Genomic DNA, 18,885 nt, shown 5'->3' with positions numbered 1-18,885 from the left:
TTGGAGAGATTTTTTTTGTTTCATTCTGCAAAATGGCTGTTTGCTCTATTCTGATAACAGCAGCTTCAGAGCAGAGACTTGACGCATGCTCACATCTTAGTAGACTGAGAATCAGCTGAAGTTGTGGAGTGCTTAATTATTTTTTTAAAATCTGATTGTGTATCCAGAGAAAGATATGTAATCTGAACTTCTCAAAACACTGAGCATTCTGAGCTCCTTTGAAAATGCATAGCAACACAAGAATTTCTAGTCTGGGAAGAAAATTGCCATTCAGGGAAATTTCTTTTAAAGGCAAAGGTCTAAACACGATAACTTATAAAACAATTTTGGTTTTTTCCTTACTGAGTATCTTCTAATTATTATTGGCTTTTTAAAATTATTTTTTAAAATTATTTTTAAATTTTTCTTTTCAGAATCCATGCAGATTGCTAGCAAAATTCTTCTCTATATGATTACTAGAAACAAAAAGCAGCAGAATAATTTAAAACTGAAGAATCCTCTGTGGAAATAAGTATTTATCTCAAGAGAATTATTTTATGCAAAGGTAATAAGGTAATTCAGTAAACAAACAGATGAAAAACAATAAATGAGCCATAAGCACAGGAAGCAATAAAAATTTAGCAGAACTGCCATCAAAGGCAGCAAAACAACTAATCTCAGTGCTTAAGAGAAAAAGAGTGTCTATTAGGACAGTTTCAGCTGCTAATGGGTGTGAAGAATATTTGGGTTTTCTATTTAGAGAGTCATTTTTCTGGCAATGCACAACAAAGCTGGAACTCTAAAGACTGTATGAAGCATTCAAATGATGTTAGAGAATTGATGAAATAGTTTTATTTTCACACACTATTCCGTGTTTAATAAATGTATCAAGAATTGAATATGCAACTTCTACATGTAGTTGGCATGAGTGGCATGATAATAAAAAAGACTGCAACAAGTTAGGGGAAGCATATTTGGAGAAGGAAATAAATTATCAGCAACATGTTCTAGCAATATTGACAGGAAGGAACAAGTCAGTAGTACTAGTGCCATCCGTGGTAAAGTAGCAGCAAGTAGTAAATTTGTGCCTTTGATAATGAAACAGCTGCAATTTCACTTTTTCTCCATAAATAATATTTTTATATTTTACAATACAGGCAGTATGCAAATACCTGCTGAAATAATTCAGAATGATAGCATAGGGCTAAAGATAAGCATTAATCCTGGCTGAATTACATGTTGATCATTAATGTAAATCAAGCTCTAATTCTTATTCTTTAAATAGACCTTTAAAGTGCCATAATGTAGGTTCCTCACCTGCTTTCTGAAAGAGCTATGAGATGCCTACTAGATGCTTTCATTCTGAGTGATGCACTAAAAATCAAGTTAATAACGGCTGTAATAGAAATATTTCTCAAAGCCAATTCCACTAGTGTAAGAATGATAGATTTTTCTTCTTCTGTATAGAAAACTACTATATGGACTGAGTTATTTCCTAGGGAATTAAGAAGCATTGTGTATTTTTGATAATATACCAGTCACTGAAAGTAAAACTAACACGATGACTCCATGACATGGGTAGCTTTCCTGCTAAAGACTGACAGCAAGATTCCCTATTTTCTACCAAAAACCACAACATATTTCCTCATTTATTACATGAAATAGGGCAAGATAGCCACCAAATCACTGGCAATCCCTCCTGACTTTCACATTTAAGAAAACAAATGAATAATTTGATCACATTATGAAAATACTAAACCATGAACATTTATGAAGGACTAAGAACTCACCAAGGCATTTAAGTCCTCATCTAAGAAAAAATAATAAAATTGAAGGGAGCAAGTGTAAGTTTAGAAGCAAAACATAATCTAGAAAGAAACTCAGAATGGAAAATTTTGACCTGGAACTAAGGCACATATTTAAGGTTGATTAATGTTTGAAGTAAACCACCAATGGTACCATCAGCACCTTCCCAACCCAAATACATTTTTTTCTTCTTGGTATCTTCAAATCAGAATCAGATGGAAATTGAAGAACTTAATATCAGTGTTAACAAAATAAAATACAAGGGTACGTGTGTAAAATACAAGGGCTAGTGATACACAGGAGGCTAAATCAGATTATTTCATTATGCTATTTTGCCTCAAACTGTGAAAGCTTACTCTCAAAGGAAGAAAAATATTTTTCTGGGCTCACAGAGTATTAACATCCTACACTATTTCACATAACAGAATTCAGCTTTTTGAGTGATGCTTTCCCTATGACACATACACATACAGTCAATGTCTACCATAAGGACAAAGGACAAATACCACATTAAAGGCAGAATTGTTTTGATCCCAGATCTCCCATTGAGCCAGAATCAGAAAGTAAATACACAGGATTGATAGATTTGTGCCTGAAATAAGTATTATGCCAGCTAAAAATCATGTAAGTACTTAATACTGACTGTAAGTATTCTGCTGTATGTTATATAAGAACATTTCATAGCTAAATTAAATAACTTCCAAATCTTTAAGTGCTTAAAAAATCTACTTAATTTCAAATTTGGTTTGTGTCTCAAAGCAGCTCTTTTGCTTTATTTGTTTTGGTCTGTGGGTTGGGGTTTTTCAGTGGCTTCAGTTCAAACTTTTTTTCCCCCTCAAAAGGGTTTGGGTTGGAAGGGATCTTAAAGATCATCTTGTTCCCACCCAGTGCCATGGGCAGAGACACCTTCCATCAGACCAAGTTTCTCTGAGCCCTATCCAGCCTGGCCTTGGACAGTTACAGGGATGGGGCATCCATAGCTTCTCTGGCCAACCCATGCCAGTGCCTCACCATCTTCACTGAGAAGAATTTCTTCCTAAAATCTAGTCTAAACCTAGTCTCTTTCAGTTTAAAGCCATTACTCCATAGCTTCCATTGATGAAGTATCCTCTCTATTTTATTAAAAATTAAATAAAGACCCAAGGGGTTGAAGGAAAATGGATTTTTCATTTTCACTTTTCTTCCTTTTGCTCTTGAGAATGATTTATGAAGTACAAGCGCATACATAAAATAGATACTATAGCCTGGAGAAAATAAACTAGATATTATTCATTTGTTAGTGATTCATAATATAAATGGCCTCCACCAATTTCACGTTGTTTGTTAGAATCATTTTTACCACATAATTCTCACTCAAATCATGAGCACTGGACCCGTTTGGGTCAGCTGTCCTGCCCATGCTCCCTCCCATCATCTTGTGCACTTGTTCATGGATAGAATATGAGACACTGAAAAATCCTTGACCTAGGGAAGCACTACTTAGCAACAACCACAACATCAGCACATTACCAACGTTATTCCTATATTAAATCCAAAACACAGCACTGTACCAGCTACTAAAAAGAAAATTAACTGTATCTTTCACATAACCAAAGCAATTTAAAGATATATTGAATGGGGCTATTGTTGTTGCTGATGTCAAATATGCAATCAAATTAACAGAAGTGGGTTTTTATTGGACATCAGTCTAATAAACCCAAGTGAAAATACAGCTTTACTGATTTTAGAAAAATGGTTTGAAACTTAATGAAAGCCAATATTTTTGTGTAGGTCTTGACTTGTTCTGTCTTGCCATTTCAGATATAGCTATGAAGCTGCTATACAGTATTTAAAGTTCAATAAATAGCCACTGGCAGCAGTATTGCAAGGAGCTGGATGTAAACATCACCTCTGCAACACTTCTTTTTCATTCCCTCCTGGCTGCAGAACTACAGCTAGCACAGCATAGCTTTCAGAGAGTTCACATTTACAGCAGCTGTGTCAGAAACACAAATACCCTACATCAGCCCTACATAAGAGCATCTCTAATGTTTAATTAAAGATGAGACAAAGAGTGCATTAGATATCCCATTTTTAGGAGACAAAGTAATCCAAGCCCCATCATGTAAGTATCACCAAGGTCCATGAGCATGTGCAAGGAGCATAGAAGGGGGAAATCATGAGATCCAGCAAGGCTGCCCAACCTTGCTGAGGTTGGAATTACTCCAACTTCATAAGGTTGATGTTTCACTGAGGACTCCTCTTAGCACCTGATGTTCAGTGTCAGTGTTTGGTAAACTCTGGAAACTCTGGCTTATGTGAGGAGCAGGCACTTATTGAAGGTAAAGGTGTGAGGATCCCTGCTTTGTCACACCAGGCAGGCTGTGTGCAGCACAACTAGCTGTCTAGAGAGGTCATGTTCCAGGCAGGAGCAGAAATACCAGTAAGACCCTTTTTCCTCTCGTTAACAAGACAAGTCCACTGACAGCCAATCAGCCTTGCCACCGCAGAGGCAGTGTGAGCATTGTTCTGCACTAATGGACTGGAAGAAAGTAAATAATTACTTTTTAGTATTCTGAAAGACCTCTCTAAATCACAGAAGGCTCTAATAATATAGTATACACATTTAAAAGTAATATTCACATTTCAATAACATGAAATTCTGGGAATGTTTCATAGAGTGGGTTCCAAAGCCTTCCCATACCCCACCACATCAACAAATAGTAAGAAGCTGTTACAGAAAATACTTTTTGTTCTACAAACATGATCGCTTTTGTTTAGTGCCTCACAAGCTGGCCCTTAAACAATTATTGAAATAGCATTTTTAATGTGAGCACTAAATTCAGCTAAGTATTTTAAGAAAGGCAATGAATTTAGCAAGGAGGCAAATCACACATCAGTATGCTTATATTTCTTCCTCATTAGAAACGTACAACAACCCCAGGCAAAAGTCAAATGGCTGCCTGCACATGGATGGAGTAAGGATGCACCTCTTCAATACCTTCAAAGTTTTATCTAGACCTCTGGAGAGCAACAAAATTGGACATTGGTTCAGCACAGCTCAATCTGCTGAACTTCTGGGACATGCTAGCCATACAAAAAAAGGACCACATTTTACAAGAAAGGGAAAACATTTAAGTAATAGAAATGTGTTTAAAGTGTTGTGAGTATAACAATATTAAACAACCTCATTTTTCTTATAACCACAAATTTGGTAGTGTTCCAAGATTTAAAACTGGGCCCAATAATAAATCTCCAGCATCACAGGAGGTTGTTTTGAGCACAGCATATAACAAAAGGATAAAGCAATACTTGGAAATCGGCTGAGAACAACTATGATCAAATGTGGATTGGTAAAGCAACAGAGAAGTGAGTCCAGGCAGTGTCTGCACATGCACACTAAGGTACAACACAGGTCAGTTTCAAGAGTAGATTAATAGTATTTGCAATGGCTATTATTTGTAATACTTTAGATCAATTGCATCACATATACCTAAGTTCATGAACATTGTAATTGTATGTAGCTAAATAATGATACTATGTGCTATTTAATCAGGAATTTTTTCTCCAACTGTCATCACATTATTTTCACACAGTATCAGAAATCATGTCTACAGGTGATTTTCTAAAATAAGCAAAATTTGCCATCCCACATGAAACAAAAGTTTATCAAGACTGGTATGTTTGGATCAATGGTGCAACAATGCATTCCTTTGGGAAAGACAGGGCTATTCTAAACAGAGCTGGTCCTTTTCTTCCACATGCTTTACTTGCCCCTGCAGATTCACTGTCTCAACAGCTCTTCACTGACACAATTTGTTTTTTTGGAGGGCAGCATCTTTGACAAGTATTGCTGAAATGGCACAAGTGACCTTCTGACACAAAATGGTAGTTAAAGTTTTCAAGCTGACTACTAAAACAGGATCCTACACAATAAAACTTCTGGTCTGCAGTTCAGGAAAGGTTTAATCATGGATGAAGAAACAAACTCCTCAGGAAAGAACTACTTGCTTCAATGAACAACCACTGCAGTGCAAAACCTGAGACGTTCTGCACCTTAAATAATCTAACTGATTTTAAACCTGGAGCTGTTGGTTACAGGTACTTTCTTACAAATCTCATCCAATCCAATTCATCTATTCTTACTTTTATTTAAAACACGTTATTGACAGAGCCTTTATTTGAAGTCAGAGAATAACTGAGTGGAAACAAAGTAACAATGAGAAGGCAATGATCCAGAAGAGACAGCTTTACTCAGATTTCACAGTTAAAGCATCATGTTCCAACAGGCAGATAAAGAACACAGCAATTTGTAGCCACATCCCATATGCTCCTTCCTGCTTCTTCTCCTCCCACCAGATTCATACACTACATTACTTCAGTATCAGACCAGGAATCCTTAAAAACTCTTTCAGCTTGGATTCCATCAGCAATTAAACCACTACATTGTTCAGATATATACAAGCAAAAGTAAACATAAATGAAAACAAATCAGAACACAAAAATACCAATAAATGCCATTAGTTGTATACCTCAAAATATAACTGCACAATGGCTGTTAATATCATTCACACCTCTTCTATAAGAGAGAGCCTCTAATATATCACTGCCTGTTTCAAATAAGCAAGAAGCCAAAAAACCTATGAGGGATGTGGTGTGATTACTCAATAACTTCATTAACTTTAGAAAATACACAGAGATAAATTATACAGTGCAGAATATCATGTACCTCAAACAAGCTTCTGTTTTTCTCAGAATGTTAATAAAAGCATTAAGGGGTATTAAAAAATAATAAAGATAATTATCTTGGGATAGGTAGTAATTTTTTGCCTAGGCCTTGTGTGTCACCCAGCTGAATATGCAGCATAGGTAACAAAATGGGCCAAGAGCATCAAATCTCTACTTGAAGAAAAATTTATTCTTTAATAATAATAATGTCTTCATTGAAAAACAGTGAGTCAGGAACTCCTGCAGAGTTTTCAGCCAGACAGTGTGGCATCATCCTGTCCCACACTGGTGCCCTTGTAATAGTCCAGCTTTGAAACTTGTTTGCAAAGATTTGTTCCCAGGTTCCCTCAGAGTCTAAGTGGGGCTGCCATCACTCATCATCCACTACCAAGGTGCCTGCTTGGGATCTCTCTTGTGGATGGGGCAGGTTTCACTCCTGTTTTCCTGTTCACTCCTGTTTTCCAAGCTTCAGCCATAGGTGAGGTGCCCCACTGGTAGCAAGGAGGCCCCAGGAGGGACAAAATGCTTTCAGAAGCAAAAGGCCAGTCAGGCTCCATATAATGGCCATTTCCTAAATGGTAGCTACACAGCATAATCATGCTTCATCAGATTGAAATGTATACTCAAACACTTTGACTTTCTTTTCTTAAGGGAATATAAAAACGTAGATGTGGGATCCAACAATCCAGTAGGCACAAAGATAGGATCATCTCAGTATTAAGAAACGACATTGTAACAGCACAAAGAATGATCATAGCACTAAATCATCTAATTCAAAATATTGTGAACATAATTTTTTACCTTCCAAGCAATAATTCAGAGTGTGTGTGGATGAATTAGTGAGTGTTCAGTATTGATGAGGGGGGAGAGAAGCACTGGGCAGCAGTGCAACGTGTCCTCCTGCCTACAGGAGCCCCTGTAGAGCTGTTCTCTTCACACCTCAGCCACAATGGGCAGCAATAGGAGGGCAGTGCCAGCAGGACACAGAAAGCCTGCTGTCCTCAGCAAAAGAGCTGATAGCCTGGAACTTGTGGCTTCTCTGGAAATTAGCTGGCACACTCACAGAATGCTAAGGAATGATATAATTGCTAAGGCAATGCTCACCAAAATGCCCCTTGATAGAATGTGGCTGAGACATAGGAGTCAACTACAAGGGGACAAATTCCCATTCTGAATTAGAATGGGCCTGAGATCTGGACCAGACACCAAATTTCTGTATAGGATGCAGTATAAAATATTAGAACAAATTTTCTATTTTAAAGACAGATGTGCATGTCCAGGATAAATAAAATAATCTGAATAATTTGAGAATTATATTTTTATCACTACTGTTAGGTTTGTAATAATAAATTTAATTATTTTTAAGTTCCAGTTTTAAGGCATTGGACACAAAATTCGGCGACCAAGGAGGACCATAAAATGTTTTTAAGTTCTACAAAAAACATATATGAGACTGAAAAGAGTACAGTTGATCTCTTTCACAAATAGCTTATTATGCAACAACTTAGGATGGAAATTCAATAATGGAGCACGTGAATGTGTAGGGAGGATTAGAGATGGCTCTGAGAAATGTTTCCAAGACTAGGAGGAAAATGGTAAAAATTCAACATAAAAGTAAGGAATGGCATGAAAAACGATGCAAAGCTAAAAGGTGAAAACCTAATTTGAGAAAATATGCAAAGGGTAAACAGGATAGATTAAATCAGCTAAGAAAAAAAGACCAAGTATATCAGAAGTTTGGAAGATGCTTAGGCTGCTGGAATGAGATGAGTAAAATCTAGTGATGAGGCAGAGTCTCTCTAAGAGAAAAAGCTAATAGTAAAAGCTAAATGTTTGGAGTTGTGGGAATGAAAGATTTCTCATCAGATCTCTACAAAATGGTTACCAAGGGAGGAGGAAAGACAGAAATTTACTGTATTAAAAAATGAAAACTGTAAGGCTCAAGTAAAAAATGGACAGGAAATAAACAAAAAAACCACTAGGTAATATGTGAGATCTGGAACAGAAAAGCGCAGTCACCAGCAGAAATCAAGAAAAAGGTAATTGAAAAATTCAGAGAAAACATGACGAAAAGCCCAGTTTTAAAAGCAGAGCTGTGCAGCATATTTAATATTTATTTATTTATTTAGTCTTAGTTTTAAAGTACCTTGGTTTTAAAGCCTGTCAGAGCAATCTCCAACTGTTGGAAAACAAGCATCATTTGCATAAAAAACTGATTAATTTTTTACTATTTCTCACAATTTTTTTTTCATATTATCTAAACAATTGCTTTTTTGCATTAATATATACTATAAATACCTACTCAGAGATGTATTACATCTCCTTTGCCTTTTCCACTCAGAAACTGGACCATTTTTGTACAGAAAACAATACCATGTCAATACAGGTTTTATTTACACACCCGCTCCCTCCTCCATTTCATTTGCAAGAGTGAGAATTTTGTGGTGTACTGGGCAAATACATGGACTATTGTACAAATTGATGCTTTAGCCTTTTCAGCATTCTCTTTAGGATAGGCAAGTCCAGGGCCTCTGCAGATACATTATGAAATGATTGATTTTGCAAGAGTATTCCTTGGTACTTTTCAACATTTTAATGATACAAAAATAAATTGAGTTTGGAAATTTCCATCATTCTTCTCTCTTTTCTCTCTAAGGGGAACATGTTAACACTTTTTTTTTCTCTCAAAGGAAAAAGAAAGCAATCACACTTCAACCATTAATGTTCCCACTGAAATTGCAAAGCATCATACTAAATGTACCAGCATCCCTCTGACAGACATATAACAGCACCTATTCACCAGTGTAATGGAAAAAGTTAGTGATTACATATACTGAAGTGATTGAGCCAACAACAACTCTAATGAAAGGAAAAAACCTTGATTAATAACAAGTGCCACTAAAAGAACAGATTGTTTTATAAGGAGTGAATCACACAGAAAGTAGTAATACATTGTGTCCTTGTCCATTGGCTGGGAATTGGTAAGGGAAAGAATACAAAGACAAATGGCTGAAGATCAGTAACAGTTTTGCTACAAGGATTTAAGAATTAATTTTTCCCTTCTTCCAGTGTGCAGATGTTTGAGAGTAGGTATTTCATCACTATATGTTTCTGGAAATCTCTTTCATGTTAACGATGCTGCTGTTTTAATGGTTTGTACTCTGTGTTAAAGGAAGGAGGTTGAAGGTGGTTCTACTACAAAGCTCTGCTTTCATATTTTAAGTCAGCACGTTATTTCTATAAATCAAACACTGTGCCTTTGCATACTCCTAAACCCTGAAATGTGCGCACACACCCCATCTGATTAATGTTAATTCAGTAACACACAAGGCAGAAAAAACTTTTCATCATTAGATAAGGGGGAGCTCCAAGGGATACAACACACGTTTTAGGGTAATGACCAACATTTACATGCATGCAATGCTCAAAAGCAAAGAAAACAAATCAGAGTCTAAATAAATCAATTATTATGATTCCATAAACCTTTTCTATATTTATTGAGTTATTTAATTTTTTCTAAAAGTGAAAGTTTATTGATTTAAAGAACAAACATAAAACACTGTCATACCTGTACCAGTTATTTCATGATACCATTGAAAAATTTGTGCCAGGTAAAGCCTAAAAACTGCCCAAACAAGGAAATCCCATGCAACTGGTAAAATTCTATACAGCCATCAATAGAAGACTGTTAGAGATCTTCTTGTAAATCAGCTGCTTGTTATTTATAGTAAATATTGACAAAGAGAACTTGAGAAAGATTTTCAATGAAAAAAAAGGAACTATTTTAAAAGAAAACCCTGAACCCTGAATATTTTTCCTCTGCCTTCTAAATAAGAAAAAATGATTCGAGGCAGTCTGAATCAGAGGTGACGGTTTTGGAGAAAATAGTGTTTAATGAAGGCCATAGATCAGCTTTGTAGAAAACAACTTTTAGAAGTTCTCACTGGAAATCACTCCAAAATAATTTTGCTATTTTACCATAAAATTGTTGATCACTACTGATGGATACTCCCTAGCCAGATTTAACAACTACTCACATGAAACTGACAGCACGCAAACATAAGACACCTGTTTTCTGTGACAGTAAGGGATAAATACATCTCCTCTCTCACATAACTTCAGAGAGAGCCAGGAACATGCAGCCACTACCAACAGCAGTTCCACTATTCCCAAAGTGGAATCTCACATTGCTAAACATCAAGCACAAATCTCATCTGTACATTCTTGTTCCAGTTCTCCTGCACTTACCCACTATGACAGTAGCATAAACCAAAGCAAATGATGCTGAGATTTAGTTCTTGGTCCATATGGGAATTTGTGCTTGAACACTATTTTGTGCAATCAATGCACTGCAGCCTTCACTTAAAAATATAACCACAACAGAAGTTTCCCAACTCCTTTCTCCTAAAACTTACAAAGCAGATGGGCTGCACCCATATACCCACACCTAGTAGAAACTCTGATAGCCACCAGTAAGTCTGGTTTCACCAGCAGGAGAATGTAATGGAAAATCACCTGTGCTGTTACAGTGTGCAGTTCTGGATATGGACTTAATCAACTGATTCCATTGCTTCCAATTTTTATTAATTTTTCACTTGTTACAATGAAATAATCATAGCTGCAACTACATATTTGGTGCATATTTGTTCATAATCTCAGTGAAACAAACAGATCTATCCTCTTAAGAACCACAGTCAATCTCTTTAGCAATATCATTAACTAGATATTGGCTTTTTTTCCCTGAAAACATCAAGATTTGTTGCTCTGCAGAAAATCACTTCAGACACAATGTCAGAGTATTGCAGTTTGAGAAACCTGCATGCTGAAAACAAGTCAAAAATCTGAACACTGATAAAAAAATAAATAGGCCCTTCCTACTGATATGCACTGCTACAAAACCACCATTTTCAAACCAGTATCTACATGCTTCTTGTGGGGACAATACTAATTTATGTAGTAAGAGTATATGAAACAGCTGAAATTAGTAATGGAATATTAAAGAATTTGGGAAACACTGCAAACGGTACATTTCAAATGTCACAGGCTCTGCCTTTGCAGTGTGCTTGTATATTCTGGCTCTGAATCAGCAGAACACTTAAGTAAATGTCTCAAGAGGATAATTCTACCAATAAGTATTAAAGTCATTCCATTGATTTTAGTGGCATGAGTCAAATCTAAGTGCCTACATATTTCAGTATTTTTCTGCATAGTGACCATCTAAACAGAAATGTGCACTACCTTCTGTGTTTGTAACCATTCCTGACCTCAAAGAGAAGCTTTGTATTCCACAGATTTCTCCACATTTTATTTTGAAAACAAGGTAATAGGCTTCCTTTCACTGTTTAAAACTAAGCTTCTTGCTGCTGTCATAAAACAGATCAGTAGGTTCAATAGAAAAGAAATAGGAATTGGGTATAATCCATACTGATGACACTGTATTATTAATAAATTACCTACTATGAACTTTCCATTAATTATTAAAGCAAACAAATCCTATTTTAAAGTGCCATAGATACTAGATAATTTATAAATATGGAATCATTGATTCATAATTCAATCTTTCCCCCAGTCCCTGCCTGTATTTCTATTTCCAAATTACTTTGATAATGCTTATCCAGTACTACTTGGTATGACTGTCTGTACATGAACTTGAATGCCACGTGCAGAGCCAAGCCTGCTCTGTATCTGATGGCCTGCAGGGACCATGGAAGGACAGTGGCTTATCCAGAATCTGCTCTTTGCCATGAAGTGGTTCTTTGCAGCACACTCTCTAAGAGCACATACTCACCCTTCCATACCAACACTGGAGCAATTCCTGTCCCTCGCTCCTGGATGGTGAACATGTAATTGTATTTTAAAGAGACTGAGAAGAAAAAAAGCAGCCAAATGTGATGGAGTGTGTCAAGTGCTCAAACAGCCTATAATGGCAAGCAACCTGTCTTCTAGATGTTCACTTTCTCTCTAACAGCTGATGGTTCCCAGCAGTTCTGCCATCAGATTTCTGGAAGAGAATCTCAAAGTGCTCTCAGTAAGGAATGACTGCAGACATGCCCTGCCTAAGGCAAATTTGGGGGTGGCAGAGCACTGAGCAAAAGCATGGCTAAGCATCCAGCATGCTGATTTCAGAGTGCTGCTGCCTGAACTGTGGTGAGATGGGTTTGAAATTTCCATTCCTGCTTATAAGGCCAGCCTGCACAGAGGTAGTCATCCACTGGACAAGGCTTGTGCTGAAACCACAAATTTTATGCATCCCACTGATGAAAGGTAAGAGCTGGGTGACTGTAGCATGCCTGTACATATCCAGTTGAAAGAAAGGGTCTTCCTGACACTGGGGATGTGAGAGAACAATTTTTTCCAAGGGATTTCTGAAGGAGTCAGGGGAGTAATGCCCTGAAAAGTCTAGATTTCCCCAAGTTACTGTCCTTAAGCTTCTTGACACTATAAGGAGCAAGCCATGCTGTTAAAACAGTTTGGATATATTTAGTATTACTATCTCATTATGTTTTTTATGATGAAAATTACATGTAAAATCATCTTAAATGAAGGAATAGAAAATACAGAGAAAAGTTGGTTGCATTGAAATTATCTATTTTTTTCAGTAAATACAATCCTGCTAGCTGTGTTTCAGATAGAAATAAAAATAAGTCTGCAGTAATTAAATTAAGAGTTTAGACATGCTGTCTTGGTTCAATTTTGTACAGTTTCTCCCCATACTTGACACCTTTTTATAATTTTGGGGTTTTTTTCAGCTGGAATTAACATGTACTACAAAGAATGGTGTCACCAAGACAGTGCTACCACTATTCCACTATTTCTCACCTACATAAGTCCTGGCCTGCTGCACCTATTCTATTTTAATCCAAGTATTGAGCTACTTGGATTAAACAAAAAAATAAATTACTTTGACATGACTACAGTTGTAGTTTTAAGATTTGCCTACCAGGGATTAAGATGAGATCAGTTTGCTTACACAGAGTTTTATCTAAGTATAGATATATAAGAAATTTAGTATACTAAGCTACCTGAAAGCTATGTAACATTTACAACCCAAAAAAATCTCAAAATAATTTTTCTGGAAATAGAGAGGAGTTGCAGTAGAGGTTGCTGCAAGCAAAGAGTTTGCTGCTTTTAATATTATTTCTGATATTATTATTTGTTAGCTGTTAGAAAAATTATTACTACAATTATTATTATTAATACACCATTATGTGTAGTCTTAAGTGAAGTTGAACTTGGACAGCAGTATTTTAAAATCATGTACTACTGAGGAGCAGAATGAATCCTGTGCTCAGTCTCATAATCCCAGCTCAAGAGTGCAGAGTTCAGACATGGGCACAAACACACCAGGAAATTTGAGAAAAAGATCTGGAAACTACCATTTAACTGCAAACCATGGTAGGATTTCACTGGGATAAAGTCACTTTTGAGCTCTTGTGCCTAGCATGATTTTAATTCCTCTAGTGCCTTGATATTTGTAGCCTCACTGTTCACTGAGAGCCTAAGGAGGGAGAGTCAGTGCGGATTTTCTTCTAAACCAGGCACCAAAGTGCTGAGCTCCAGCAGCATTCACATACCTGGGAGCTGCTGTTTGGTGCCACGGGCCTCCCTTCTGCTGGAACAGATTAACAGCCAGAAGATGAAAAGAACAGGATATGATTACTTTTGTGGAAGTATAACTGAAATTTGTCAGGCAGAAGATACATTTTTATTCACTTACTGCCTTTTTGATGCTAGCAAAATGTATCACAGAAGGTACTCACAATTCTTCTAATGCTAGCAAAGCACATACTCCTATTATTTGTAGTATATAGTGATCAGCTTTATTTACTCCAAAAAATGTTTTATCTATAAAATTAAGGCCTACAGGCAGACAAACAAAAATATAATAATAAATAAGTATCTCTGGTCTTTGGTCAGCATCGATCTTTTGAATTATTCCTTTTATCTTTCCTGTCACCGATTCACTGGTTTACAGATGTTGGAAGAATAAAAAAACATCTCTAACACGTGCTTTTGGAAGACTAAATGTAGACAGATGATTAAGCCAACTTAATACATCAGTGATTTGTAAAATAGTATTTTAAAGATTGTAAAAATAATTTGAACAGCATAGAAATACATTTATCTTAAAAGACAGAACTCTGGAATATTGCAAGAAACTGTCTCCATGGTGCATTACTGAAAAATTGCATTGCTGGAATTCTACAGCAACTCAATTTTTTTATTTTATATACATAATTAAAGGAATAATTAAATTTTACTGCTAGATAATTCATTTTTTCTCCAAAAAGTGTTTTTATTCTGTCCTTAAAAACTATGTTTTGACGTTGTAAGTAGAAACAAGAAGAATTAATGAGATCACAATTCAAATGGTAGTATACATTTACATGTGATTTATAGTACTGGACAGTGTGAAAAATATCACCTTTACAACACTGATTTCCATTAATATCAAAATGAGGTTTAGTTACACAAAAGACTAAGGAATAAAGTGTACTATTGTCTGCTTTGGTATCTCTGTAAGTTATACTGACTCTGTAGTCATGTCTTGGAATTACTATGAAGTAAATTGATAATGGTTTGGGAAGGAAAAGTTGGAATGAAGTTCCATTCCAGTGAGACAAGTTGATGAGACATGAGCATAATAGTTTGGCAAGCTCATTCTGACACTGGATAATTCAATAGTTACTATCCTACATTAAGCCATCATGGTTAGGTGTAGAAAATTAGAATCAAAATGTTTATGTTAACATACAGAATACACTGTAAAACTTAAACAAGATATTTATGAAATAATGAGGAAGGGAGGGAGGAGGAAAAAAAATAACAGAATGCATCTTAAAGTCAGAGAAGACTTTGTCATTTGACATCTGAATTGCTGACCATTTCTCCTTATTACTAATTTGCAATTGGGTCTAAACTTCCAACAGTGTAAAACTGATTGAACATTGAATGCAGTCATTCTAAGAGTTTCTATACATCAACAAGGTAATTACTGCTATTATGAAATGTTACTAGTGTTTTTGTTTCCTTTTCATTCTTCAGATTCTTTCAAAATTTGGATTAAAAAGCTCACGATGGACTAGAGCTCTGATGGAATAATCAAAGATTTGCTTCAAAAAGTAGAGTCCAGAGACTGGAAACTGTGACCTATGAGCCCTTTTTGAAAGTAAACTCCATGGATGTCCAATGGGGTCCACAAAACAGGTAGGACAGCAAAGGAATGGCTAGTTCCCACTGTCATAGTATAGTTATTACCTATTTTTACCTTAGGTTAAATTTTCTAGAACTGAATGCTCACAGAGATTCAGGAGGTTCCTGTAATGTGTTATTAATGTTTGTAAATTGTTCTCACAACCTTTAATAAAAATTAAAAGGACAGTGTTGTTGCCAAGTATTTTTCATTGACTGCCTGGAGATTCCCAGCAGTCACTCTCCTGTTTCACTATGGCAATATTAATAGAGAATCTCTGATATGAGAACAAGTAGAAATGAATGTTTAAGATCCTCAGAGCAATCCACTGTATGGATGTAAGCTCAAGCATTTTAAATGGTGCTATATCTAAAATAGAAACTGAAAAACATGCTTTATCTTTTATGTCATATAAATCCACATATGTCTTGAAAGTATGAATACCCCAAATATCCATTATACAAATTGTCCAGGAAACTATATTTAATCTTAAAGGCATGTAGCCCTATCAAGACTTTGCAGTGGTGAGAAGCCATGTTGGCAGATATTTCTGGTGCTTAAGAACTTCCCTGACTGTACAAGCTAAAATGAATGTATAAAATCACAGCCTAAGGCATGGTTTATGAGGGTGATGTCCAATCACATACCTACTACACTTAAGAATACAGATAAATCACATTATTTCATCCATAGCATAAGATTAGTTACTGTTCAATAAGCACAAGCTGCCCCACAAGCACAACAGCTCTTTTTCTGTGTTTACAGTTGAAACTGCAAATATAATAAACCATAAACATGATCCTCACCAACCACATGCATGATAATGGGGTTTGGTTTTAAACAGAAATTATAACTTGAAAGTAAATGTTCCTCTTGCTGCAGGACTGGTTTTCACATCAAATATCAGCATCTTCCAGGCAGACAGGATATATTTACCACGAGGGAGATATTCGGAGCACACAAGGAGGCAGCCATACTGATTCCCTGAGCAGAACCCTGGAAATTCCCTGCATTCACAAATTTTCACTGTGGACCTTCTCATATTGGAAAGGTGCAGATTCTGACTAAAATGCCTCTCCCAAACTCGGCACATTAATTAGGTCTCTTTCTGTTGTAGAATCTTTCAGAGAAGTTCACGAAATGGTCTTGCCTTAGGGCATTTTCAATACCCTTGTTTTGACTGCAAAGCCAAATGTTTTCACTAGAATGTTAAGAACAATTTTGTCTCAAAATTCCATCTTCATGTTAATATCAGTCATTGGGCTAAAAGTTCCTTTATGTCAGTGAATGAGTTAAAAATTACTGGGGGATACAGGCACTCAGACATCCCAAATATAACATTGTAATAATTTAAGTCTTGATTTTGCTTCAAATCACAGCATAACTAACTGTTTTCAGTATCAGTAGGGGTCCCAATTAAACGGCATACATAACTAGCACATAAGTCATTTTAGGCACCATTTCAGTGTAAAATTGTTTTTTTAATGTCATCTGCACTAATCATAAGATAATTATGTTTATAAGAAGCTAATAATTACTAAGATTATCTGTTTTAAATTGTTAATGTGCCTCACCAGCAGGGTTTTGAAGAAGCAGGAAGGTTGGAAGGTAAAAAAGTTATTTTTTTAAACAATAAAATATAAGAGAATCTTTTAAAAAAATAAATTTGAGATTTTTATCTCTTGAAAGAAGAGCTTTGAAATGCAATTATGAGGAATTGAGAGAAAGTTGAAGAGTTACAGACAAATCAAGTGTGCTTTTTATTCCTATTTAGAGCAGTTAAATTAAAGCTTCATTTTTTATTTTTTTTTTTAAGATGGACCCTGTTGGTAACTGATTCTATACAAGCTTCCCATCTTGCTTCCATAAGCAATGGTAGGGAGTATTTTTTATTACATTATAGAAAAGTTTGTTGTTTCATCATCTTTTTTAGTCTCAGAGACCAGTACAGTGAGAAATATTAGCAGACATGAGGCCACAGATGGGCAACCTAGAAGACAACTGTGCTGTAAGATGCAGTTACAGCAAGACAGGATTGGAACCTGGAAGCTCTTTGGGAAACCTAAAGGATTTATATAGCAAAGCCAACAATCTACACATGTTTAAGTAATTTCTGATAGAAATGCTAGGAAATACTTCAGGAATGCTTCTATCACTGAGCTATTTCCATCATCAGCTCTGGATGTGGAGGTACAGCTCTCCTCAGCAACAAATGTGCTTTAAAAACACACCTACTGAACCCAGTTTTACTTATTGCTGACAAATACCACTGGCAATTTTCTGCCTAGCCTATGGCTTTCCATGGTCTGATGATTAAACATTTTTTCCTGGCTACTTAATAACAACCTTTACACAGCTTGAGAAGAAAAACTATAAATAGCATCCTTGAGAGAGACCCTAGAGGAGATGTGTGGTTAACACTCCCAAACCAAATACATGATATTTTATGTTGAAAAGGTGAGAGGCCAACAAACTTTCTAACATGCTGGTTTTCATATAAGGACCCTGAGGTGAAAACATATTAAGGAGCCACTGAGCCTGCTCTGCACCAGCTAATATTAGTTTGAACTTGACCCTAAGAAGGGATCTGAGAATGCAGAAAAAATGAGTGGAAAAAAAAACCCCAACCAGAACTGAGATCTCAATATTGTCTCTTGTGCATGTTAGCAGTGGCTGCAGGGGTAGCCACTGCAGGCTATACTATTCCAACTCAGGAAAGGCTTATATTTTTCAAACTATATCTGCCTTATATCCCTAGCCTGTCAAGGTTAAATCACTTTACTACTCTTCTCTGTCACCTCTAGTTATGCCTGCCTTGCTGTATGTTATTGCAATCCTAACTGACATAGCAAAAACCACTTCCAGGCATTTTGGAAAGATTTATCATCAATAACAAAGGACAGTACAGCTCTAAATGCTGAAACAGTTTAAGTCTTTTAATACAGTACCCAGTATTGCATTATGCACATTTGAAGAACATAAATCAAGACTGACCCAAAAGTGAATTTTGAAAAACATCAGAAATGATAATTAAACTCAGCAGTTCAGTATTATGATGTCAAACAATCTTACAGAGGACTCAGTAGTACAGAGAGGTGTACTTAACAACTATTCCTATCAGTCAGTTGTATTCTGTGGCTACATAAACAGTAAATCACTTAAACACAAACAACAAAACCCTCAGTGTAGGCAAGGACATA

The 18,885-nt window shown here is 36.0% G+C and overlaps 1 protein-coding gene across 1 annotated transcript in view; it reads right to left on the bottom strand.

Annotated features, from left to right (window-relative positions):
* TENM1 (teneurin transmembrane protein 1) overlaps positions 1-18,885 on the bottom strand; it is an 831,368-nt gene that overhangs the window by 468,894 nt on the left and 343,589 nt on the right. The window lies entirely within an intron of this gene.

Source organism: Oenanthe melanoleuca, chromosome 4A (assembly GCF_029582105.1).
Source record: "Oenanthe melanoleuca isolate GR-GAL-2019-014 chromosome 4A, OMel1.0, whole genome shotgun sequence".
Classification (NCBI taxonomy): domain Eukaryota; kingdom Metazoa; phylum Chordata; class Aves; order Passeriformes; family Muscicapidae; genus Oenanthe; species Oenanthe melanoleuca.
Note: the sequence above shows the minus strand (reverse complement) of the source record. Positions and strands in the feature narration are given on the sequence as shown.